The sequence below is a fragment of the Kryptolebias marmoratus genome, linkage group LG23, assembly GCF_001649575.2.
Source record: "Kryptolebias marmoratus isolate JLee-2015 linkage group LG23, ASM164957v2, whole genome shotgun sequence".
NCBI lineage: Eukaryota > Metazoa > Chordata > Actinopteri > Cyprinodontiformes > Rivulidae > Kryptolebias > Kryptolebias marmoratus.
The window spans coordinates 2,042,308-2,068,286 of record NC_051452.1 but is presented as its reverse complement, the minus strand read 5'-3'; the positions used below and the strand labels follow the sequence as shown (position 1 = coordinate 2,068,286).

The following is a 25,979-nucleotide window of genomic DNA, read 5'->3' as shown; positions in this document are numbered from 1 at the left end:
ACAGGCAACAACAAAGAACGTGGTTAACACTAGGAACTAGAGTTCAGGTTAGACGCTGAGGCGGAGAATCTAACCCAGTAGGTTCGATGCTCCAGCGAAGGTCTGATCACCGCCTGCTGCTTAAATCCTGGCTGGTCTCATCAGTGGTATAAGGAACACCTGTGGAACAATAATTAGTGGCGCCGCCCAGAGGGCGGAACCAAAACCCAGATCCTCACACTCTGAGCCCTTACTTGTTTGCAGTGGTGATAGACAGGTTGACAGATGAGGTCAGGCAGAAGTCCTCGTGAACTATGATGTATATAGCTGACTCTGTGATCTGTACTGAGAGTAGACAGCAGGTGGAAGGGAGTCTGGTGTGATGACGTACAGTATGTTCTGAAGACGAGACAGCAGAAACAAGACGATACATAAACTCCAGAGCATACATCATAGCAAGTCTTTAAACCACTTTGTAAGCCTTGCCTTTCACTCCTGCAGCTTTCTAGTGTGGCACCTCCTAAAGGTAGGGTTGATGTAACAGAGGCTAGGCATAGGGCAGGGGTAGGCAACCCTGGTCCTAGAGAGCCACCATCCTGGATGTTTTCCCTGTTTCTCTGCTCCAACACACCTGATTTGAATCAAAGGGTGATTAACAGGCTTCTGCAGAACATGAAGAGGTGATTTAACCTCTGAATCAGGTGTGTTGGAGCAGAGAAACAAGTAAAACATGCAGGATGGAGGCCCTCCAGGACCAGGGTTGCCTACCCCTGGCATAGGCTAAGATGGAGGCAGATGATCTGATGTCACGACTCCTAAAGGAAGTAGCCAGGCACAGGTGTTTAAATGTGCCCCTATAAGGACTAATATCGGAGATCCCATCAGTTATTAAAACTGCATATCATATATAGGCTTAAACATCAGGAAGGAAACTGGGTAAAAAGCCCACTATTTAATTAATCCAGCTGGCATTTATAAAAATAGTTCAAAGCTCTTTTGATGCATCTATAATCCACTTTTTATAGTCAGTGGGCTCTAATAGTTTATGAAAGTTTATATTTTTCATATTTTTTCTACTCTTATGGAAATGTGCTTCTTAAAATGACTACTGGGAAATAATAGACTTTTGGATGGGAGCCTTCCCTCTGAGCTCCACTGCCGGATTCATTTTGGCTGTATTTCTTAAAGCTCTTAAACCCCAGGCATATCCAAGCACTCAACTGAATCACTCAAACCTTCTCTCTTTCAGTGTCTCCCTCCTTTCCTTACTCTTTAATCAGATGCAAGGTTTTTTTTTTTTCTCCCCCCCTCCGTTCTTGAAAATGTCACTTTGCAGATCCTGAAGGAAAAAAAAAAATAATACTTGACATAATGAGAGGAGCATTGTCAATGTTTCTGCGGTGGTTTCCCTTTTCTGACATGGCAGTGAAGAAAAAATAATTAGGCTTTTGTTGACAAGAGTCGACGTGGTGGAATCGTACTGGCTCTGGATCAAAACGATCCATTCATTAATTTAATTGGCCACTATGAGATGGCGTGGGTGTTTCTATGACTGCGTGAACAGTGATACTTGTGGCGCATGGGAAATTCGATATGGTCATTCTTTGTGATGGAATACAACGAAGAGGGAAGCCTAATCAGCCGTAGAGATCTGCCGAGGGTCTCCCCCCCTTTTTTTTCTCCACCATATAGAATGTTGGCTGCCGAAATCTGTGGGAGAGTGACTCTGAATGAACCCGGGCCATTATAGGGCCTCAGTCTGCATTAGTGTGCAGGCTAGCAAACCATGCTAATGCGCTCTCGCTGCTGCACTCTCTCCCCTCTTTTACCCACTGCACACACTGCCACATATACACACAAAAGCCCCCTGTGTTTGCCAGAGCACAGAGGGGGCTCACATCTCACTTTACCGGAGCGGGGGCATATCAGGAGGCAATTCCAGACCGTGCCTCAGAGGGCAGACAATAGCCACGTCTGATCAAAGTGAAGGGAGATGCATGACACTTGAATTGAAGTCAAGTTCATGGGCTGTCCACAACATCATGTACATAAAGGGAGAATGAGAGAGAGGTAGTGTTACAGAAGAAAATGACAGAAAGAATAAAGACAGCAATGAAGAAAGGGGGCTAAGGAAGGAGAAAAGTGTTCATAGCGGGGCGAAAATATCCAAATGAAAAGGACTGGAATCAAAGAAAGACGAGAGCTGCAGGATCTGCTGAGACACAGCCACAGCAAAGGCATGCTTGTTGAGTGACACAAATGCCGTCCAAGTCAAAGAAGTCTCCTGTCTATCCAGTTGCGTGACAGATAGCGTCTCAAGATAGCTGATAAGCAGTCTTTGCAAGTGACCAGACATGACCTCTTTCAAATTCCTCTCTTGCATTCTCCGCACAGGCAGTTTTTAATATGTACCATTCTAAACCTCTACAGGTTTATGACTTGCCCCTATTACCCCCTTGCGCTGAAATATATCCGCTACTTTCTCCACATTGTTGTCTGCTTGCCCCCGGTCCTCTTACGCCGTCATACAAAAGGGATCAGATGTACAACAGGCGCCGCTCTGGGATTTGGTGAAAAGAGAGATTTGGGGACTTTTTACATGCTTGGTGGCAATGAATAGGTTCAAAAAGAGACTAAGTCTTGTTAAAAACAAGGATTTGAGTCTTATAATGTGACTGGAAAATAAATGACTAGAATATTTGTTGAAAGTTTCATTGAAGTGGTGAGCCCCAAGAATTTTTCATCTTTCCATTCTGGCAATCAATGCCCAATGCTCTGGTCTCTCTGCGCCCTTCTTCAAGTGATTGGGGCCAAGAGTGCAGAGACTCTTTTTATTGTCTGTTATGTTCTTCAAGGCAGTTTTAAACACAAGTAATCAATGCGAACACGTCAGTCAGTAATGATAAAAGGACTGCATTTATCCGAGGCTTTCCTAGTCTTGTTGACAACTCAAAGCGCGTTAGAATACAAGCCACACTCACACATCATATTTATGTTCTATACTGAGTGCACATCCCGATTTATACACATATTCACACTGATAGGCAAATCTATAGCAATGTGGGATTTCAGGCATTTGTATTTGCATGGGGAAAGGGGGAAAAAGCTCCTCTTTTATTGATGAACACTGCTCTCCCACTAAACAACTACTGTTGCCTCATTCATAAATAACTAACAACTATCAAATGGTATGTAACCCTTTAACAGTCAAATTTCTTTTTGTTGAAGAAATATTGTCAAATGGTACAACCATTGGTGCAAAAAGCCACAATCAGGTATCTTAGATTATCAGAGTATAACACTAGTTGCACACTAAAGTTGCTGTATTCTAGGATTAAATTCTTTCTACTAAAATGTTCTAGTTTTTTAAAAATAAAGCAATCAGTTCTCAATAATAGTTTAAGAATTACAGTTTCTAATATCCATTGCAGATCTCTGCCAGTCCTATGAACGGAACAGCCTTAAGTATGAGATATACATGTTTTTTTTTTTAAGAAAATTGCTTGTGTTGAATATACATTGTGTAATTGTGTATTGTGTTGAATACATTTTGCATACAGTGTTTTACTGTCTCCGAATTTAACACTCGAGTCAGAAATTATAGTTTTAGTTTCAAAACGTACAGATGTTTCCCATACATGTGATCTTTTGCAAACTGTAGAAAAGAGAATTTTGAATAATAGTGGCTTTCTGCTTGCTATTCTGCAATGCACATTGTTTTAATTGTAGATTCATAAATGTTAGTATACGAGATAGGTCTCTAGCTATTTAGATAAAAACCTGAGTCATTATGTCAAGCAATTAAGCACTTTGTTATCAGAAAAATATTTCTTGGCTACCAGGCTTATCAGTGAGGTAACAATGGAGTTTAAGTTGTTCCATTTTTACACAATCTGTCTAATCATAAATTCATGTCAAGTTCAAATCTTTGTCATAATGAAAAGCACATTTTTTCATTGATATACAAAACAAAAAATAAACCTCCTCAGAACTGATCTTTTTTTTTCTGTTCGTTTGTTTCCATGAATTTTCATAAATTTGCATTTTCATGTGTTACTTAAAAAAGTTCCTACATAAACAGTGAGCCTGCCTATTTTGAAAAAGTTTATGTACTTAAGACTATAAATGAATCTAGCAAATAAGCTTTATGTAATGTTATGTTTATGTGTGCTTTATGTAAGCCTTAGTTTTACTAAACTTTAAGAAAAAACAATTGTTTTTACAGAATATGTCCTGTAAATATATTATAAGTGTTGACTTGGCATCTTTTTTCTACATTTTTTTCTGTTTGTAGCAACCTCTACGGATTATGTTTTTTCTCATTTAAGTCACAAAAAGCTGAAACTGACGTTGCAAAAGCAACGGTTGGTGTCTATCAATCGGGGAAAGGTCCAAACTATTTGGAGTCCATCATTCTATAGTGAAAAAGATTATTCAGTGGGAAAGTGGGAAACATTTAGGAGAGTTGCCAATCTTTTCACGAGTAGATGTCTCAGCAAATTCACCTCCGAGTCAGACCGTGCAGTGCTCGGAGAAATTGCAAAAACCCAAGAGCTCCATCTCAGACTCTACAGACCTCAGTTAGCAGGTTAAATGTTAAAGTTTGTGACAGGACGATTAGAAAGAGATTGAACAAGCACGGCTTGTTTGGAAGGGTTGCCAAGAGAAAACCTCTTATCTCTAAAAAGAACATGGTAGCACGACTTAGGTTTGAAAAGTTGCATCAAAATAGACTACGAGATATCTGGAACAATGTCTTTTGAAAGAATAAGACCAAAGTAGAGAAGTTTACCCATCGTGCACAATGAAATGTGTGAAAACACAAAACAAAGCAGCATGTCATGCCAACTGTCAAGCACAGTGGTGGAAGGGTGATGATTTTGGCTCGTTTTACAGCCACAGGACCTGTGCACCACGCAGTCACTGAGCCAATCAGCAACTTCTCTGTATTCCAGAGTATTCTGAGGCCATCTGTCTGACAGCTGAATCATGGCAGAAACTGGGTCATAGACAGGGATCTCATGCACAAATTAACAACAGAATGAAAAGACAAAGAAAAACAAAGAATGAAGGTGTCACAGTGGTCCAGTCAGAGTCACTCAATCTAATTGAAATGCTGTGGTGGAACCTAATGTCTGCAAACCTCAATGAACTGAACCAAGACTGAAGAAGAGTGGGCCAAAATTCCAATGATGTAAGAGACAGATGGTCTTAAAACTACTACTTCAACTTATTGATGCTAAAGGTGATTAACAAGCTTTTGAATCATAGGGTGGAGAATTATGACTACATTTTTGTTTTGTTAGTAATGACATGGTGAAATCTGTTGTTTGCATTTGTACACTTGACGTTAGATTTGAATTATTTTAGAAAGAACAGGGCCTCACGTATCAAAAACGTGCACAGCGTTCATAATGAAATTTAGCCTCGGGACCAAATTTGAAAAGTGAGTGTGCAAAAAAGTATTCAAATGTATGTAACAGTGCACTCACATCTTTTCTTCATGCATCCCAGTTTGCATGGAATTTAGCATGGACCGCCCTCTATGCCCACCGATAAATAAATATGCAAATTAGTATAAATACACGACAGGCTTCCACCAGGGGGTAAAAGATGATGGACTTTCTTTTACATGAGAGAAAATAAAGTAAAATACTACAGAACATTTTTAATTTTGTTTGACCAAAGTAAATAATTAACTAAGTGGTAATTAACAAGTACCACAGCCTGTTCTCTGATTATAAAAAATAAATAAAAAATTGGTCAAGTAAATATAAATAAGTAAATAAGTGCTATATGTTGTCATCATTGTTTGTGCCCATACAATGAGTGTATATGAGTGCGTAATGAGTATATCACTATGGAAACACAAAAAAGGGGGGTTCTTTTTTGTCATTTGAATTGTGGCCTGAGGATCAGCAAAGAAAACAAAGCAAAAGTTTAAAAAAGAAGAAGGGGAAGAAAGGATAAAAAAGAAAGGCAGAGAGCATAAACATGAAAAAGAAAGCCAACGGGCATTTGAGTAAGTCAACTGAGCCAATGTGGATCCGGCGAAAAAACAAACCCCAACTGAAAAAACAACTGTTCCTGTGGCTGTCCTACGGCTACATCGAGCCAGGGCTGGCTGATGCCATGCCTTGTGCTGTATCCAGATGGGTTATTTTTTGCTGAAGACATGCAAAACTAGATGCAGATCATGGAGCAGCTTATTCACAAGCCAGAACTAGGCAAACATATTAGGAGAAGCAGAGGGAGATCATCCTGTTTCATGGTGATAACTGGATGTACCTACTTTTTTGGACTAATTGTGTCACAAATATGCCCAACATAAACAGTTTCTAGTTTGTTTTACTTAAATCCGCTTACCACAGAGAGCTCTGATCATTTGTGCCATTATATTTGCCAATTAAATTTATTACCATTTTAAGTTTATGCCCATTCTGGCTAGGTGGCCCCAGTTCAAAACAACTCCTGCTCTGTACATAATACAGGACCATCACAGAAACTAAAGCAGCACTACCTACCGTTCTTTTTCTGTTCAGATGAGAGAGAATGTCACATCAAACTGCATGCTAAAATGGGGCTATTAAATGCAGCCTGTCTATCGAACATACACACACACACAGACATTGTAGATAAAAAACATCTTTGGAAAGTGTTTCACCAGCTTTTTTGTTTTGCTGTGTTCCAACTTCCACTAAAAGTTACAGTGTAAGACATTAGTGATGAGTTGGCAAGCAGAACCTCAATTTTTGTAGTTCACTGGAATAAGGCGTTGGCCTTAATGTTGCATAAAACACCTCCGGTCATGTGTAGCAAGAGAAGGATGTCTGCAAGCTAATGAGGTGCCATAAACCTGACATATCTGGGGTTTTGTTTTTGTTTTTTTTAAACTGATAAATATGTTCAATTGACTACTAGTATTACTCAAAACTACAAAGGCTGGATAATCCACAGCTGGTTGCCCAAGTTTAAAAAGAAATCTGCTGATATCCAAACCACCACCAACGGCTAAACTGGACGTCATTAGGCAACAAAAACCAGCGTGGCACGGGAAGCCTGAACTGCAAATTAATAAAAAAAATAATTGAGTCAACATTGTATGCGTGTCGGTGCAGCTCAGAACCACTCAAAAAACGTTACATTCAATTGCAATCATTTGTTTCAACCATCTAATTTACCTGTTACAAGTCTATTACATGGGCATTAAAGTGTCAAGACTACAATTTGCGTGCCGGAAGGCGTATATCATCCAGTCTGATTACTTATTCAGACACAAGCCTCTGACTGAGACGAGTTGACCTCTTGGAATCACGTGAAATTAAAAGTTGATGGAAAAATGGGTATGATAACAGTGAGCGAAATTACCACTACTGTACTGCTGCAATCATTAAATCAATGTCATTCACATCGAGCTCTTTCAGTTTGGTCTCAATACTGTAAATCAATGTAGATTCAATGCTTCTGGATTGTGCCAACCTCAGGAACAATAAAACAAAGTACTGTATTATTTTTGAAGTGTTGACCTTTTAAGTACCTTAGTTATTTTTCTTACCTAAACAAAACTAAAAGACACTGTCATCTAGCAGCAAGAAGCTCTTTGGTTTTAAATCTTGGCTCAGATCCTTTATGGGTTGAGTTTGCATGTTCTCCCCATCTTCTGGGTCCTCCAGTTTTTATCCTGCAGTCCAAAGCCATGTTGACTGCTTGGATAGGGACCAGCTGCCCTTCACAGTGGAACAATCAATCATAAATGAAGTTTAAAACGAAAGTAAAAATCAGTCCTCTGTGTGAGAACAACTGATTAAATGTGGTCTTTTCTCACCATGTTTGTTGTGGTATCATTGTCCTCAGCCCCTTCGAAGGAACAAATCTTTATTTGTAAGTCTGCTGACAGCTGGTAAAGTGAAGTTCAGAATGCATTTCACTCAGATAAATATGTTAAGCAACCATAAGCATATAAAAAGTTTAAGTCAGGAATAAGTTGCATCTTCAGGAAGACAGTAACTGTTTGGCTCATTGGGTTTACGGCTGATGAAAGAATATAATAAAAAGGGTGTTTGTTGATCCAAACTGTGCTCCAACCACATAGATTTTAAAAATGTCATTAGAAACACTGTTAGGTATACTCCCCCCCACCCCCATTCAAATAAAAACAAGCCTAGACACATGATTAAGAGGTCTCTGAGGTCACCGACAAAAAGCGTGTGATACATGCTCAGGCTCAAGCAGGGCTGTATTTCTGCAATTATACTTGCCTGTAGGGGTCTGAAGTGATTGGAGTTTTGAAAAGGGGAGAGCATGGTGTCAGCAATCTGTCTTCATTTGATGAAATGAAAGTGCAGCTCCGGTGCCAAAAGTGCCACCATGTGTCACCACCTGCAACTACCGGATGCCGGCCATTCATCAGTGATTCATGGTTAAAATTACAGCTTCGGGAACGTGTGTCATTTCTCTGTTTTTTTTTTTTAATCTTCAACATAAAATGTTAAAAAAAAAAAAAGAAGGGACAACATTCCTCGGGGGAGCAGTGGAGCAGAAAACCGCTCGAAGGTGATGTGTCAGTTTCTCAAACCACTTCATCACCTCGCTGTATTTTCCTCTCCCGCAAACATGGAGGCTCGGTAAACAAACAGCAGCAGCCGTGCATTCGTTCCGCAAAAAAGACTTCCAAGTTAATTCTGCAGAGTTAATTATCTAATATCGTTCCTCAGCACAGAAAAAATCCGACACTGGAGGATGATATTATATCTGGCAACAAGGGACCGATGCCTGTTTTCCCAGATGAATCAGCAAAGAGAAGGATTAAAAATTCAATCTGAAGAGACAGAACACACACACATACACACATGCAAGCAGGCTCATTGTGCTTTAAATTCCCAGGGTCTTAGACCAAACTTGATCTTATGAGATGTACTCATGATTTATGAACACAACTAGTCCATCAGCTGGAGTGCAGTCATGTCATCGTCCCTCGCTTCGCACACACACACACACCCACACACACCCACACACACCCATACACACCCATACATACTTAAGGATGTTTCTGAGTACTCCAAATGTAGCAGCAAAGATTAAAATAAAGCAGCAGCCATTAAAATTTGGCATGCCTGGGTGCGATATTAAAATATTCAACTTGTGTTGAGTCAAAGCTGATATGAGCGGAGTCCCTTAGTTGACCCTCCCAATATCAATACTGGCAGTGTTAGAAAAAGGACATTTTTTGCCCAAATACAGCCATTGAGTGCACTAGTATAAAACATAAGCAGATGACTAAAGAATGGGAGTAATAAGTGAAAAGACTCAAGGCTCACTAATGTCAGTGTCTTTGAAACTGATAAACTGAGATACGCTCTTCAGTCAAATAAAGTATTCCTAATTTGGTTGGAAGGAAAAGAAAACACCAAAAGAAAGGCAAAACAGATAAAAAAGATTAATTGATTTTTAATAGTCTGCTCTTATAAAACTCCAGGGATTAGTTTGGATTATTTTAAGTGGAGTCACAAGAGGTGCCTATTCGTTTTCATTGTGTTGACTCTAATAAATGAGGCAGACAGTCAGTCATACTGGCTTTTCTTATTGGATCTTTCCAATCCAAGAATGACGTTACGGCAAGAGTATTTTATCAAGTAATGAGATATATACTTCCGTAGATTTGTCAACAAAGCAATGGTGATATATACACAGATGTTTTAAGGTTGGAATTGTGGTGGGGGTAAAACCTGCATTGTTTGTTGTTTTCGGTAAACCTGGGTTGCTTATTGGAGTTCTAGCTCCTTTTTGACTCTTGAGTATAAAAAAAATTGTGTTTCTCCCCATATTTTCCATTAGGCAGAGCTGTGGGCTGGCAGGTTCTCAGACCTTCACTTCCTGATCTAACAGTCTCACCCGTGAACACTTACTCATCTGCCCTGCTGCTATAAAGACGAGCTCTGACCACAGCTCAGTGCTGGACTCTACCACCATACAATGATCGTTGCAGCCAACTTGTGTACATTCCTTGGCTTTTGTTATTTTTGTATCTTAGTCAATACCTTTGTAGACTGCTGAACTCTCTCTTCTTCCTGGATTCCTCTGAACTCCCAGACTCAAACAAGCTGGTATTCTGTATCACAAAAATACTTAGTGAAACACTTACCTGCCTGACCCACTTTCCATCACCAAATCATATCACTCCTCTGGACACCTGGATCCAACTTCTTTCTACTTAGAACCTGAAAAAAAAAGAGTTAAAAGGAAAAAAATCAAACAGTAATATGTTTGAAACCTTATCATAATCATAGCCAAGTCATACCTTCTTGCTAGTAAAGTTAAATTTGGAGCCAATTTTAAACAACTTGTAATATTAATCTGTTTATATCAGAGGTGTCTAATCCTGGTCCTGGAGGGCCACTGTCCTGCAGGTTTTCCTTGTTTCTCTGCTCCAACACACCTGATTCAGAGGTTAAATCCCCTCTTCATGTTCTGCAGAAGCCTGTTAATCACCCACTGATTCAAATCAGGTGTTGGAGCAGAGGAACAAGTAAAACATGCAGGATGGTGGCCCTGAGGACCAGGGTTGGACACCCCTGGTCTATATTGTACATAAACTTTTTAAAACTTTCCTATATGTCAGTTCCTGGGTTTACAACTAGTCAATTTAAAGTTATTATGACAGGTTTGGTATTCAGCCTCTTGGGGCAGGAAGGGATCTCAATTGATGGCCAAATGTTTATTTAATATAATGATGACATGAAATTATTTGGGAAAAAAACAGAAAAGAAATGCATTTCTTTAAGGAATACCCATCACCCGCCACTTTCCATGAAGTTTTAACCAAAGATGTATATGTTGGGAATGACTTTCTGCTGCTACCACGCCAAATTTTAGCTCCATTTGTGAAGATGAGTTAGTTACAGTGATTTTTGTGTTTGCTAAGGCGGTTGTTTTTATTTGAATTGGCTCAAAGTCAATCAGTTGTACAGCCAATGATTACTTTGTCATAGTCTGGTATTTTCAGTTTGTTGTTTTTGATTATTGTCTTGTTTCTGTCATAGTTTGGTAATTTCAGTTTGTTGTTTTGATTATTGTCTTGTTTCGGTTTGTGTTATTGTTTCAGTTTAGTTTTTCCTGTTTTTGTTTGCTGTCACTATTCACTCCTCCCCAGTCACTCTTTTGCCTTCCTGCCACGCCCATCTACACCTGTCTCTAGTCTGGTTAATTGCTTCACCTGTGTCCACTTTCCAATCACCTCCTGATTATAAAAACCTGTCCGTTTCTCCCACACACCACTGGATCATTCTGTTTTGTCTACTTGTGTCTTGCTCCTTGCCGTGCCCTGTCTCTCGTTTTAGGATTTTGTCTTTGTTAGTTTTGCTGCCACGTCAGCCCTTTTGTTTTGACTGTTTTCTTTAGTTAATAAATTAGTTTTTCATTTTCATCAGCTATGAGTCTGCGTTCTGGGTTCACCTCTGTCTCCATGCCTTATGACATACTTTGAGAGTTTAAAATCTGTTTAGTGATTCATGGGATATTTTGCAGACAGAAACTCACAAAAATACAGGCAATTGTATGACTGACTGACTCTAGTTTCCGAAACAGCTCAGATTATTTTGAAAATACCTCTTTTTTTAAATAGTTTTTGATCAGAGCAGTCAGCACCATGCAGCTATTAAAAGTTTTTCATCTTGAGACATTTTGGAATTAGCCTTAGTCATAACAAAATTGCTTTTCTCTCGTCCTAAGAGAGACAAACTTTATTAGAATCTGGATATTGTTTTATTTTTAATTTTGCACTTTCATCAGGATTCGTTTTGGTCATTCCTAAGTCCTCAATGTGTGTGTTAAACATAAAAAAATCAGGTATTTTTAAGCCTGTATTTGACTGAATATGGATAACCTGTCTTTCAAACCCAGGCACAATCTGCTCCTAAAGCTAACCAAATAGTCGTGATGCCTTAAGTGCATTAGAACTAGACGGTAAACAAATACCTTTCAAAGAGCTTTCTCACGACTCTCATGTCATTAAATCCTGTGACTTTTCCTCACCTGTGTTTCAGACATTTGAATGATTTTTCTTACTTGCTTGCATTTATTATTTTGAGTATTGAAAACATAAAATGAACTCGCTGAATATCTCAGATGTCAAGGCTTTAGACTGAATGACAGAATATGGCAAGAGAACCGTTAAGACTTAATGGAAAAAGGGAATATACAAATGCTTAAAATATTATTATTATTTACCTTCTGAAGCACCTAAAGTAATTTTTTTTCCTAACTGTCTCCAGCACGAAGACAATATCAAATATCTTAATGTATCCAGGAGAACAGAGACAGCATCCTATAAAAAGAAGCCTTTAATATGCCTTCTATTCCATTTTCCTTTAATGTTATTCTGGAGTATATTTTGCTTTGAAGCAGAGATGCTGCCACTTTCTGCTTTGACGGCTACAGACTTTAGGTTTGACTTTTAACTGTACTCACAGACTCAGATTATTTTACGTTCCCTGCTACTGTTGGGCATTATAACAAACCCTCCATCCCTTGGGGCTGACGTATTTAGCGGCCAAGCTTTAAACAAGCCTCAGAGGGTGGTCCAAAAGGGCCAGGTTGATAATAAATGTCTGCAAGTATGCTTGAGTAAATGTCAGCGTGCAGCTGGAAGATAAATACGGCACATGGAGAAATCAATTAAACGGAAAGAAATCAAGCAGTTTGTCACTTCCGCCGCCACCTTTCTTCATTTCCATCTTCTTCATCCTGCCTCCCCTTCATCCCTCACCTGTGATTGCAACTCCAAAGAAATCCCTTTTTCTCACTTCTGTCCACATCAAATCCCACCTCTTTGTTATGAAAATAAGGACTCCTCCACAACCAACCCCAATACACGAGGCTAAAGATAAAAGTTTTCGACGATCTGGTTCGGGAGGCTGAATGTCGAAAATGAGCTGATTATATATAAAAAAAAAAACGTCTGTTGCCAGCGTGTTGTTTTGTACAAATTTAAAGAAATCCACCTGAAAGACAAGCGGTGCCCACGATTCCCATTGACTGCCTGTGCAAAGTCACGTGTACACGTGAGCGTGTGGGTGAATGTGCAAGAGTGGGCGAGCGTGTGCATCTTTTTAGTGTATGCATGTGCCTCTGTTGTTCGGCGGTGGTTAATGTGTGCACGCAAGCATTTTTTTTTTTTTTTTTTGTCTTTGAAAGTGCATGTGCACATAAGTGGGTGGGGTGATCTTTACTGCAGAGGGTTTCTTACAAAACTTGAAGGAATACATCAATTTAAAAAAGGTGCCAAATGACTGAACTGAAAAGGGCTTTTTTTCCCTAAAATTAACAGTTTAAGGAAAGCCCAATCGCAAAGCTTTGAAATTTCTAGGAATATTCAGCTTTCGGACAGTCCCCTATGAACGCACGCTAATTAGGACTAGTTTCAAAGACTGTGACAACAGCTATCTACAGTGTTTTCTTCACAGCACTTAGCTGCAGTAAAAGCAGCTCCCAAGGCCAGCTAACTTACCATTAAGGTTTGGATATCTCAAAACGCAATGCTATTCAAAATAACACAAGAGCCTTTTCAATAGGATTAAGTTTGCTTGGAAGACTGAGGTAATGCAATTTGTTTGGATTACTGGCTGTCACTTCAGAGAACCATTTATTACAGATAAAAGATGTCCATGATTTCCCTTCATGTTATTGTTGGCGCTGCCATGCAGAGGAAAAAAAAAAGGTACAAATCAATGTTTGGATTTCAGACGCAGTCAAAGGAAAAACATGAATCATTAGCATTCACATATTATTGAATGGATGAATCGGCAAAGGGCAACAACGTAGTTGGCAGTCATGAAATTTTAAGGCATTTTAAATAGATACTCTTTTTTTTTTTTTTTTGCTGTTTATTAATGAAAACTTATTCATCATTTCGAGTTCAAATGTAATATTTTTTATAATATATTTCTGAATGACATGACTCAGGGTTTTAAACCTCGTTTTTGCCTGTTTTATTTAACAATTTTAGCAACATGGGGTAAATGTTTGACTCAGTGGGACAAACAAGCGCAGATCCTTACAAGTCACGCCTCGAAACCTTCCACGTTTGACCAAAATTACACCTAATTCACCAGAAAAACAAGTGACAAAATGACAGTTTGTTTTGCAACAGTGGCTGGCATTGATTCAGTTACATGGAATCATAATAAATCAAGATGCGGGCAGAATAACACTTGCTTGATTTGCATGTCAATGAGAAGACCATGCATACAAATTCTTAAATTAATATGATTATGTTCTTCATGGTCTTGTTGCTCGTTAAAAAATAGAACTTCTCATGACACTGAATTAGTTTCTTGCATTTTGAAACGAAAACGATTTTTTTTTGCAGCATTCGGGACCGCGATCTGCTCCTTTTGGTGGCTTGAGAGCACAAAAATCTAAAAGGTGCGACCTGTAAGCATTTTCCATTTTCCACTGCTAGGACAAAAATCATTTCTCTTAAATAACCGAGCTTTAATCAGTTTTCTCCTTCAACCCGAACGCGTGATTGCTGAAGCTAAGGGCGTGCGTTAAAAAGCAAACTCGGTAGGAAGCATTAGTGCGATTATGGTGTATAAATCTCGACTTAATGCCATTAAGATCCGAATACTTCGCATGGCTTCATTCCATCATTGCTTACTTATGACCTTATTCCAAGTGAAGTAATCAGAAAATTTATTTATTTACTTTTATTTAGACTGGTAATCTCATTTACAAGAGACTTACAACAGAACATCAATTACATAAAATCAACAACAATAATCATAAAACATTAAAATAAGAAAATGCTAAATGCTGTTTACACAGGGGAGGGGGAAAGGGGGTTTTGTTCAGAGTAATGTCTTGATTGGATTCATATTGAAATATTGTTTTGGATGCAAGTGTGCACCATGGAGATGAGGCGGTTTGCCATTAGCTGATGAAGTTGTTCAGAAAGAAAATACATGTAACTCTGGTGCAACAGATAGCAAAGTGGAACTGTATTTAAAAGGTCCAGCTGAACCTGAAAGTTACAGAGTTTGTAATGTATGAAATGTGCACCAATAGGGTTGGAAAGATCACCGAAGGGGAAACAGAATCAGGCCAATTTAGAACCTTTTTGAAGCCTTTTTTGCTCTGTCACACATCCGCGGTCTCTCTGACCATTCTCCTCTCTTATCTGCAGGAGTCCTCAGCATTTTCTTGCCTTTCTGCAACACCTAATTTTCACGCCTACCTGAGCTCCTGCTTCCAATCCCCAAATCGTCGCCTCACTCCTGCAGTAATATTCCAGCCTTCCTGTTGGCTCTTTTATGCAGGGGGTTCGTTTTTGGGGAGTTGTGTTGCTTTTGAGACTTTCATGACACGCAGAGTCAAACTAACTTTCCAATCAGTGCAATATGCTACTTATAGTTCAAGAATTCACCTTAATTTCATGTGCACCAAGCCGAGGCGGTGTTAGAAACACTGGGGGCCTAAACGGTCCAGAACATCTTTGAAAATAAAATGATGCAACGATGTTATGAAAACCCAGTGTGTTGCAATAGAGATTTTTTTTTTTTTTAATTTAACTTTCACAGCATTTGTGCTCTTGTTAAACCTTGGGATCCTTCTAAATTGAACATTGATGATTATGGAATGACTCAAATGTGACAATGCTGGGATTTTTCCATCAGATGTTGACGTTGTTTGGTGTCCCGCTCTTCGTCTCAACATTCGGACTTTAAACCACATCGAAATTAGTTCAACCTGGAGAGACTCACGACAAAGAGAAGCTGCAATTAAATGGTTTTATTTGACATGAATGTCATAAGACACACCCGGGCAATAATCATGCTGTCTAATCAGCATCTTGATACCTTCACACCTGTGAGGTGGATGGATTATCTTGGCAAAGAAAGGCTCACCAACACAGATTTACACCAATTTGTGAACCATATTTGAAAGAAAATGGATTATTGTGTACACAGAAAAAAAAAATCTTAGATCTTTGAGTTCAGCTCATGAACAATGGGAACAAAAACAAAAAGTATTGCATTTATATTTTTGTCCAGTAGATTTTGGAAGTTTCTTGTCCTTCAGTTATGAGTCGGCTGATTTTAGCTGCTTACTGCTGAAAACATGAGCAAAGACCCTAATTTGCTGTGAAATTAATAGTGATTTGGCACAATGCTTTTCTGCTAAAAGTGTCTTGCCTTACAACAAAAATATTCCGTTCGTTGAGGTAAAATAAATGGGGACATGTCTTTCAGAATAGTCCGAATATGAGACGTTCCTATGCCAGGTCAAACCGTCGTTTCCCCCGACACAACCCTCCAGCTCTGACAAAGACCCATCCTCTTGTGTGATGAGTGTTCTTGATAAGCATTGTGACGGAATAAAAGCTTTCTTTCATCTCAAGACGGACACAGTCTGACATTTACACCGCAGTAGAAAAGTGTCACATATTCCATCATATTTTATGCTTGATATTTTTGATATTTAAACAAGCAGTTTTTACTGCGTCTCTGTTCACTTGACACATTTGCACTGTGAGTGGATTGAAAAGTTCATTGTGTTTTTAAATTCTGGACCACATGTTCAAATTTGTCATGCTCAGCAATAGACTTGGAAACAGTGGAAAAGGTTTTCGGTGCTCACGAAAGTCAAAAATGAGATATGCGTGAATGTTCGTGAAATCCTAGACAAAATCCTTTTTTTTTTTTGTAATAGGAGAGGTTTTACCTACAGCTCTGAACTGAAAAACTGATCTGATCTGATGTAACTTGCTGTAAATCAACAGACACACCTCGAGCCCTTCTTGGCTCTTGTTGATTTTACTGTATTTTTTGTTTTTTAAATTTCGTGTATCTTGTCTGAAACATCATGGGCACTGGAGTTGAACAGCTGTCAGCCATGCCTAGAATTTCTTAAAGGTGGAGAAATTCAACCCGAAACTGAGAAACGAAAGCAGGAAAAATTGAAAAAGAAAGCCAAGAAGCACGTCGTTACATTTGCACATTCTGCCGAATCTTTCGAGCTTTTTGCATCACATGAGTCTGAACTTCATGGCACGAACAATTTTGTTGAGTCATGTAAAAAAAAAAAGGGGCAGACTTGTAATTTTATTAGCAGAAGACAAATTACAATGAGTAGCAACTCAGTGTTTGCACAAACAGCAGTTACAAGGAGGCGGTACAAGGGAGCATGAAGGCATTTTAAATGTTGATGTTTCATCTGCTCCGGGCCAACTGTAAGTGAAAAAGTACTTCCCTCCAGATAGATCAGTGATATACCTTCCAGAAAGACACTTAGCTGCTAAATGCTCCAGTGGAGCTGCTCGCAAGTCAGAAATGAAAGGCTCTGTCTGTGCTGAGCAGCTCCCAGCTGTGAATATGTCTAAATGTATAAATGTGAAGCAAACCGTTGACAAGGAAAGCAGCCACACTCAGCAAATCAGTCCAAGTTTAGTCACGGCTGCAGGAGAATATATATATATATATATATATATAAATAAAAGGACACGTTGTTCGGTTGATAGTAAAATTTTGATTATTTTGTTTGTTTCAAATTGCTTAATGTTTGTTTTTATTTTTTTATGTTATAATTTAAATGCAGTTAAATCAGAAAAGGAAAAAAAGTTAATGTTTTTGCTCTGATATTTGTTTTATTGAAGTTTAATATAAGTTTAATAACATTTGTTTAACTTTTCCAATGCATTTCAGGTTCCACTAGTGAGAGAGAGAGAGAGAGATAGATAGATAGATAGATAGATAGATAGATTACTTTTTAAATGGGATATCCCATCACTGAACAGTTTCTGGTATAGTAAAGCAAATATGTTGGTGTGGTGAAAGTTGCAGTGGTTTGAGAGCAGTCAGAGCAACGTTGCTAGCTAGCAAGTTGTAAAAATGTAGCCATTCGGCATTAGATCATAAAAATTAGACTTCTTTTCTTGTATTTTATTTTTACTTTTAGTTTTGATATGATCATATGTCTCATTTATACTATTTTGTTCTGATAATTTGCTTGTTTGTAATGTTTTATTGCCTTATTTAATGTCAAGTACTGTTATGTTGGGTGTTATGTTGAGGACAGTTTGATGTTGCATACAGTATTACATTATACGTACGGCAATCTGTGTAAAATTTAAGTAATAACTAGTTTTAAACAAAATGAAAATGAAGGGGTTATAATTAGAAATGCTCACTTAGGAAAATGCTGCTAAATACAGGAAATGATTTTCAATGGATGTCTTATCTTTGAACAATTTCTGGCACAATAAAAAAACAAAAACGCGTTGGCGTTATAAAAGCAGGTTGTGAAAAAAGGCATCCAGCAAGCAATTTAACTAAAAAATTTTTTTTTTAAATTCATTTCTTTAGCTTTTAGCTCTTTTCCTACTCTTTTTTTCAACACTTATGATGCCAGTTTTTGTTTTTAATACTCTTATGAAACACTGAGTTCAGTTGATATTTGGTAAACTGGTTATGTTTCGCTGTTGCATATTGCAATTTCAGTGTCGCAATATGTGTAATATGCAAGTAGAAATACCATTAAACCAACATTTAAACCAAAGGAAAGGTCATAACTTGCATTTCTATCTTAATCCTGGTACTGCTGCAAAAATTTACATCTCAATCCCATGTTGCCAGCTATTTTGAGCCCACCATAATGTGACTGATCAGTGTGCGCCACAGGCTGTGAAAAATGATTGCAAGATGCTAAAAACAATGGATTAGTCAAATGAAACGCTTACACTACTGTCCCTATACAGATATTACAAACGCTGCATGGCACAACACAGTTATCCTTCTCTCTGTGGCGCTTCATTAAGAATAATTGGCCAAATGACAAGTCACCATGTTGCTTATCCATTTCATCAGCAGTAGTCACTGTAATTGGGAAGGCATTCTGCAGAGTATAAGGTTAGCCTCCCTAATAGGAAAGGAGGTTGACTTCAAGCCCCGATCCTGAGTAAAACTACAATTTAAAAGTCTTCAGATGAGGCTGAAGCGCTGTTATGCTTGTTTGAGTGAACACAAAAGGCTTCGGTGCCAGTGTTTCACAGCCAAGATGGCGTCATGCCAACAGGAGAAATCAATAATGAGCCTAGCGTGGCGCTAAAATGGCATAATCTGTGTCTGATGACGCCAGCGAGGGTCTGCTCTGCTAATGTGGGAAATGAAAGGAGAAGGGGCTAGTCCTTGAAAACCAAAGAGGTGAAAAAGGAAAAAGGGGTCCACTGACTGACGCAAGCAACGAGACCAGCTGACACAACTTGGCTATTTTTATGGCATGTTTAGATTTTGGCGTCTTTTTCAATAAGCCAAATAATTGTCTCAGCTGGAGCAGGCTCACTGATAATGGTATTCATATAATCAGAAACGACTGAATAAATACCTACTTCCGTATTATTTGTGCAGGTGTATTGTATCGAGCGTACAGCTGTGCAATTTCCGCGGACAAGAACCTGCTTTCGACTGGGTTTTACTGATGAGGTCTTGGCGTAGTCATGGGACACCATCTGTCCAGTACGTTAAGTCTCGCAGATTTCTGCTCGTGTCAGCGGCGAGGTGCCGATTCAAAGTGGACACACCTGGGTGCAACAACAATAGTCAACATATGGCGAGGAGTGTAACGCGTGGAAATTGAAAGTTGGCAGGAAATGTTGCAAGCTTGGACAAATTGCCTCGGGGAGCATCATGAATGCAGGAACTGTTTGTCAAAAAACTTCAAAACCTCCGTTTCCATTACAGCACACTGATGGCCACTTTTTATTCTGATCACTGTATGACCGATTTGAAAAGACCCAGAGGGTAATGACATTTTGTGTACAATAGAGTAAACAGGTAGACGGTTTAGGAAAAAAAAATATGTTGATAGATTGATTTTTGAGCTGATTTGTCATGTTATTTTACTGCCTCATTAAGAAATTAATGGAGGAAATATTTAACCTAATCAGTGTTTTTCCTGCTGCCATGTCTTGCTTGTTTCTAAATGTCCTTTTTGTTGCTTCGAAAGCACCGGTTATTGGTTTATTTTTCCCCACTCTATGATTGGAACAAAGTGGGGAGAAAAAGTGTAAAGTGTGCTAGAGTTCTCAACCTTACTTGTTTGTATAAACCTCTGTGCTGGAAAGTGCAATAAAAGGGAAGCTTTGATGCAACAGCACTACATTGGTGAATACATTGGCAAGGACAACAAAATATTCTGCTTTGGGTACTTTAAGGCTGACGGTTTTCTTTAACTTAATCAAAAGTAGAGGTTGCATTTTTTTTTTGTTGCCTTGAGCTTTGTTGTGATTGCTCTTGCTGAATGTGTCGTGATGACAGTGTTTGTGTTCTCTGACGGGTTTTCAGTTTTTACACTTTCACGTTAACATCGGCAGTTCTCAATTAGGTATAATTAGGTTGATGGTGGTTAACTGGAAATTTCGAATATGTCCAACTTTAATGGGGTTTACTGAAAACACCCTGTGAGTCAGTGTAGTGTAAATATAGCCAGCCATGTCATGAAATAATGTGAGTTTTTATGATCTGGTATCAATACACTATAGAAGGCACCGCGTATGCGGCGTTGAAACAGCGATGACAGATGGTCTGCCATCTCTATATCAAACCCTTGAGCCATAATGCCGGATTACTCTTACATATATTGACTGTTATGGCTCTATCAATACCTTCTTTGGTGGCTCAAAGACATAACAGCATCAACCCGCATTGTTTTTTGGGGGGAAAGGGCTTCTCAGGCCTGGCTAGAAAGTGTTTTGTGAAGGGGAGCACTCAGACCAGTGCTGTGAGTAAAGTAAGCCATTATCCAACTTCATTAGAGTGTTATAAATTCTATGTCAACTGTGCACTTTACTTTTCAAATCAGTAAAATTCAGCAGAAAGTGTTCAAAGGGCACATTTGATGAAATTTAACTTATGACTTTAACGTCATTATTTGGTAGCACAAAGATGAAACACATTTGCACAATGTGTTCGAGAATTGTCTAAATGTATTTAATTGCTCAATTGGAACCAAGTAAGGGAAGCTAAACATGCCTAAAATAGAAGCTGTGATGTAGCCATGCAAATGTTATCCATGGAGTTTCTGTCGGCTTCCATCTTAAATTTACCAACGCAATTACAGCTGAATTTGGACAAATCTTTCAGCATAAAACATGAATGTTCACTCTTGGGGAGGTAGATAATGATGCCCTGGTGTTCTGCATACAACAAGACAAATGCACTGAATCTAATTGCAACACATTAAAACAAAAGCACCCGTCTCACCTACACTGTACTGGTTTTCTTTAGTTTTCAAACGATGCCTCGAGTATAACAGTACAGTCCACACAAACTAAAAACCAGCTGTGCTACCTTTAATAGAAAGACCTTTGCTCTGTAAAGTGTCAGAAAAAGGAATGTACAAACTTTGTTTTTCCCTTTTTTTTTTTTTTTTTCCTCCCCAAAAACAAGTGAAGTGGCTCCACTTCACCACTGACGCCAACACTGGCAGCGGAATCTGGGTCTACGTTAATTCAAACAGTATGACAAAAAATTATGGCAGCTTGGACTCGAGCCTGCGAAACAGACCACATGGAATGCTTTGAAACGCTCTCCAGCAGCTATTTGCGAGCTCCGGAGCCTCATTCCCATATGGATAAAAGAAAGGGGAGACAAAAAGAAAGGGAGAGGAGCAGTCTGTCGGGACAAAGCAATGACCCGATGGGAGGAAGTCAGCGTAACGCCTAAAAATAACAACACAAAAGACTCAAGTTCTACAAGCCAAGTGCAGGTTGATACTTTTTTTTAAATGGGGATTTAAAAAAAAGTTCCACCTTTTTTTTTTTTGACACACTAATGACTATGATTAAGGCACTGCAGTAGAACTTTCTTTACAGTCGCCGCACTCATTAGCAAGGTGAAGAATTTCCGTGCAGGTTGGACATGCAGGGAGTTCACAACCACGAAAAATGCGTGTGCATAGAGCGCGAGCCAGAGTTAAATTGCGACGCGGCGTGTGTTGCATTAAGTCGAAAGGTTATGGAATGTGTAGTGCCGTACGGTTGTTTTATGTCTCTGATCTGAGTGGGTTCGAGTTGAGAAGCGGTGCGGCTTCAGCGAGCTGCGGCTTAGGCTATAAACTTTATGCCTGCCTCGCTGATTACATTCACGTGCCTCGGCTCTCACTCAGGCTGTGTGGGAAGGCTCGGCAGTCAAAAAGTATGGCGGCACCTCAATTATATTATTTTTTTATTTCCCTTTCAAAACCATCCAGCTCATGTTTATTTCGAAAAAGAGTGAGTAAACAGAAAAGCCATATAAAGATCCGCAGCATCTATTTATTTATTCTACGTCACACCTGAGCTTCAAAAAGAGAAATCCATGTTGCCATGAGACATTTTATATTGAATAATTCTGAGCGTACGAGAAACTACATTTTAGAATAATATTATTCACTGATTTAAAAAAAAAAGGTGGGAAGTCATGCAACTTCCTGTTCTTGTGCACTCAGTTGTCCCTTAGCAAAATATCTCATCAATCCTTGGACAAATTTTAATGAAACTCACAGAAATTAAAGATCGGATGTGCATCTACAACCAATTATTTTTTGGACTTGACTGAATTCAAGGTGGCTGCTACAGCTAATTAAACTTAGTCCGCACAGAAATGGCTACAACTCAAGCAGTTTTGAAGATATTGAGCTAAGATTTGGTGTGGTATTAGCTGAGAGTCATCCCTAACATATACCCAGACAGCAAATGGATTGTGCATGATTATTGTCTAAAATTTTGGCACGTTATCAAACCTGTCTGTTTGCAAAATATCTCATAAAGCACCAGATGGATTCCAATGAAACTGCCATGAAGCCGTCACTGGATGCACTGGTGAATCCAGTTCAAGATGGCCGCCACAGCTAATGAGACTTACCAAACCAATGAATGGCTATAATTCTGTCATGACGTGGTGAAAGCGTGGCGAACCCAATACGCAGACTCATCTTAAAATAAAAACTGATTTATTTAAATGAACAAAACTAGAAAACAAAAGGCTGACGTGGCAGCAAAACAAACTATAACAAAAAATCCAAAACGGCAAGGCAAGACAGGGCAAGGTGTAACCAGAGACAAACAACAAACCATGGACGTACCAGGGACAATGAACAATGAACCAGCAGGGTAGTGGAGAAAGTGACCGGGTTTTAAAGACAGAGGGAAATCAGGAGAAGTGGGCACAGGTGAGTAATGAGCATTGAAGACAGATGGAGATGGGCGTGACTGGAAAGTAGGAGCAGACTGAAGGGTAATGAAAAACAAAGACAAGAACTAAAGAACTAAACCAAAACCCAGAAGACAAATACAAAAATCCCTAAAAACAAGACAAAGCAAAAACCAAAAACAAAACTCATGAACTCATTACAAATTCAGTGAGTTTGACATGCACCGAGCTAAAATTTGGTGCGGTAGTAGCTGAGTCATCCCCATCAGATATTCCAAGTGCAAACAGATCCCACGAGATCTTTGTTTGAAATTTTGGCATTCACGGTAGCAGGGGATATGCATTTCATCAAGGAATGCAAGTTTTACACAACTTCTTTTCTGAAACACCGCTTTTACTCTAATGAAATTCAAAGAGGGGTTGGAAAAGAAGCAGCTAGAAGTATTTTGTGCGTTGAATATTTCTGAACAACAAAATGCATAGCAGCTATGAATACAGATGCTTCGGACGTTATCTGTTCCACTAATTAGTGCAGCCAAAAGCTCTGTTGGCTCGGGCTGAGCAGTTTGTGTCCACTGACTGGAAAGCAGTTCAGATTTGTGTTACTTTCGCTTCCGTTAGCCAAAGCACAAGCTAGGCTACCTTTGTAGAGAGTCTGTCAGACAAAACAAGGAACACATCCAAGCCCAGAAAAAAAAACTCCCTGCCGCTGAGAAGAAGTGAGTGCTCGGTGACAGAGATAATAAGATCGGTGAGTTGTCAGCCGGGTGACGTGTGTCTGAACCAACACGTTACAACAGGAAGTTTTGTTCAGAACATGTCACCAGTTAGGGGGATGCTGATTTCTGATGCAAGGATGAAAACTCCTCAAAAGGCTCAAGAAGCCGGGGATTCTTTTTTTTCTTGGAACTGTGACAGATTACCTAGAGAAATGTTCCCTTTGTTACAGCTCGAGAATAGAAGTTTGGGCTGCTCTAATAAGTGGAACAGCTAACTCTTTAATGTCTTTTAGGTTTTGAACAAAGCAAATCAAAGCCAGCCCGCAGTTTCTTTTTCAGACAACTTATCCATTCAGTTATTACCTTTTCTTGAAGGAAAGGCCAAGGTTTTCCTATATATTCTATATTTTTGTTACGAATCCAGCCCAATAAACTACACAAGGGCCTAAGTTTGAATTATACAAATGAAATGAAGAGGGTTTTACAAATTTGCTGTGATCCTGCCCCGTTCTAATAGGTCATGGAAAGCCCTGCGGGGTTGTCATTCAGTCTGAAGGGGACCTTGAAATGTCTGCATGATTACCTTATAGGTTTATGGCAGTAGAATAGTTCTGTCTAAAATGGGGGAGGAATGGTGCAGCACGTTTTATTTTAAATATATATAGAGGTGCAACGCTCAGGAAGCTGAGATAATCCTGCAAATATGACTAAAAGATGACCATTAAATAATGCACAAGACCATGAAATAATCCAGCTAAGGTGGTCGATAAGGTCTCGAGTTTTCGCTTCAGTAAAAGACTTTTTTTTTTTTTTTCTTATGTCTTTTCTGGTTACAGTAAAGCAGCTCACCGCCTGCTGTTCCCAAACGTATCCAGTGTCCCTTTCAACGTCAGCGCATTTGATGGTGGAGCGAGGACAGGCGTCTGGCTAATTGAAGGACACCTCCTGGTGGGTATGAGGGTTGGTTGGTGCCGTCCTTAATGAGGGGGGTTCGGCTGGAGTACATCCTCGATCTGTTATAAAACAAGACCTTATTGGAACGGAAGCCCATTGTAGCCCTAAACTAATAATTACTGTGAGATGTTCGCCAATGGGCTCTTTGTTCAAGAAGCACACCAACAGGATTGATTTGTAAAATGCAGGCAGTTCCATCCCCCCCCCCGGGAAGCTGGAGCTGAAATTCAAAGCTTTGGGAGTTGCAGATAATTTGCACATTTATTGAATAGAAACATAATGCTTGCAAATATGGAGATCTGAAGAGCACTCGTGCATATAGAGCGATGATGTCGGATTCAACCATGCGTGCATAGTGGTGGATCTGAGTCTCTGTTGGAGCATTTGTTTTAGTTAAAGAAGAGTGATATGATCAAAATTCAGTTTTATCATAATTTTGGATGTTCATAGCTCTCAGTCAAAACAGCCAGTCCCTCTTGAGTGAAGTAAGAAGAGCACTATTGATGCATTTAAGTGGAAGACATGTCAAAACCCCCCATTTATTAAAAACCTACAAAAAAGAAATTTACAGTAGGCTCACAAAGGAAGGTGGATAAAAGGTTTATATACAGTGTTGATACTTATCTTAGATATGGTTTGGGGATTTGCCTTCTCATCCGAGATCAAAACAACATTGTAATGCCGAACTTGCTTCATCGTGCAGCCCTTGGGTATTCTCCAATACCAACAAACAACATTTTAAATACTTGAACTCATAAGCTTTATGTTGTTAGATAAGATGAGACTTTATTACCCCCCCCCAAGGAAATTCCAGAAGTTGATGTTTTTCTTTCGGCTGCTCTCCTCTGCAGGAGTTGCCGCAGCGAGCAAAGTCACATCGAACATTTGGGAACTGTTTGGTTGTTTGTTTTTTTACAACAAACACCCTTCCTGAAAAAAACCTGGGCTCGAACCTGCAGCCTCCGAGATAACGAGGCTGTGGCACTGACCAACGAGCCGCTCCAGCTCCTCATGAGTGAAATATATCATGTCAAAATGTTCTTTTCCTGCCCCTTTTGGCAATGCAAAAGCCCTAAATGCAGCTCTAATTGTGTTTCGAATGCTCAGGTCCATATAGGACGTCTGCAGTATATTAAATCTAATT

General features: G+C 39.2%; 1 long non-coding RNA gene across 1 annotated transcript; it reads right to left on the bottom strand.

The window, feature by feature from the left end:
- Window positions 1-109: 109 nt before the first annotated feature.
- LOC108246384 lies at window positions 110-25,624 on the bottom strand. The gene is made up of 4 exons (XR_005232692.1): window positions 24,731-25,624; window positions 10,121-10,196; window positions 234-378; window positions 110-159 (listed from the first exon to the last, which is right to left on the bottom strand). It is a non-coding gene; the product is annotated as an uncharacterized LOC108246384 (long non-coding RNA).
- Window positions 25,625-25,979: the final 355 nt, after the last annotated feature.